The sequence below is a fragment of the Sinocyclocheilus anshuiensis genome, unplaced genomic scaffold (genome assembly GCF_001515605.1).
Source record: "Sinocyclocheilus anshuiensis isolate Anshui unplaced genomic scaffold, SAMN03320099.WGS_v1.1 scaffold16492, whole genome shotgun sequence".
Lineage (NCBI taxonomy): Eukaryota > Metazoa > Chordata > Actinopteri > Cypriniformes > Cyprinidae > Sinocyclocheilus > Sinocyclocheilus anshuiensis.
This window is the reverse complement of record NW_015537455.1, coordinates 4,774-5,734: the sequence shown is the minus strand read 5'-3', so window position 1 is coordinate 5,734 and position 961 is coordinate 4,774. Positions and strand designations below refer to the sequence as shown.

Genomic DNA, 961 nt, shown 5'->3' with positions numbered 1-961 from the left:
GTAACGAAGTAAAACTACTCCGTTACTGTCCACCACTGGTATTAGCAAACATAATTCCTGTATAATATTATGGTTGTTAATTGCGATCACATTACAACAAGGTGTGACATGGTTCCTCTAGAAAATCCGACAAAACATATTACAACAAGGTGTGACATGGTCCCTCTAGCAAATCTGACAAAAGCTGACAAAACATCCTAAAAGTAATATCAATTTAGTCAAACAGTCTCAAGTAGGGAGTAATTTTCTGAATTTTCATTTATTTCTATAAACACTGAATGCTGACGGCTCTTAGAGAGAAGGCCTCATCTGCAGTCATAGTAATGACATATACAGTCCAACAAACAAAATGTGTACAGCGTCATCCATAATCCTGATCATCTGACTTAGTAAAATGTCAGTCAAAGTAGATCGAGAGAGGTTTTTCTGTATTCTGTATGTGATATGGTTTTCTTACATGTAAACACTTTCTGAGGTGTGCCCTGTGAGCAACAGCTGCTTTTGTCGTGGTTCCATGGTGTAGTGGTTAGCACTCTGGACTCTGAATCCAGCGATCCGAGTTCAAATCTTGGTGGGACCTCTTTAGCCACCAATTTGCGCAGGACCCGATCCAAAATACTTTTTAAAAAACATTGTGTCAAACTTATTTGGTGTCCTGATTCTCATTTCATGATGTATTGATCACATATTTATCACAATTATAAAACTGAATCTTATAAAACAAAGAGAACCGGTTAATGACATTGTGTCAGAACACAACGGTATGAAAATGCATTTGGTAACCTTTTATTGACATTTTCAAGCTAGATTACAAGAGTATAATACAAATTGCACAATACTTGATTTTGGGGAAAAGTTGGAAAACTATATTGTAGTGTTTTCACCCATGGCCGGCGGTGCTGCCCTGAGTGGTTGACCTTCTTGAATGGTGTCATTGTGTGTGTCATTGTGTGTGTGTGTG

At 37.8% G+C, this 961-nt stretch overlaps 1 non-coding gene across 1 annotated transcript; it reads left to right on the top strand.

The window, feature by feature from the left end:
* Positions 1–508: 508 nt before the first annotated feature.
* On the top strand, positions 509–580 carry trnaq-cug (transfer RNA glutamine (anticodon CUG)). Its single transcript has one exon. It is a non-coding gene; the product is annotated as a tRNA-Gln (tRNA).
* Positions 581–961: the final 381 nt, after the last annotated feature.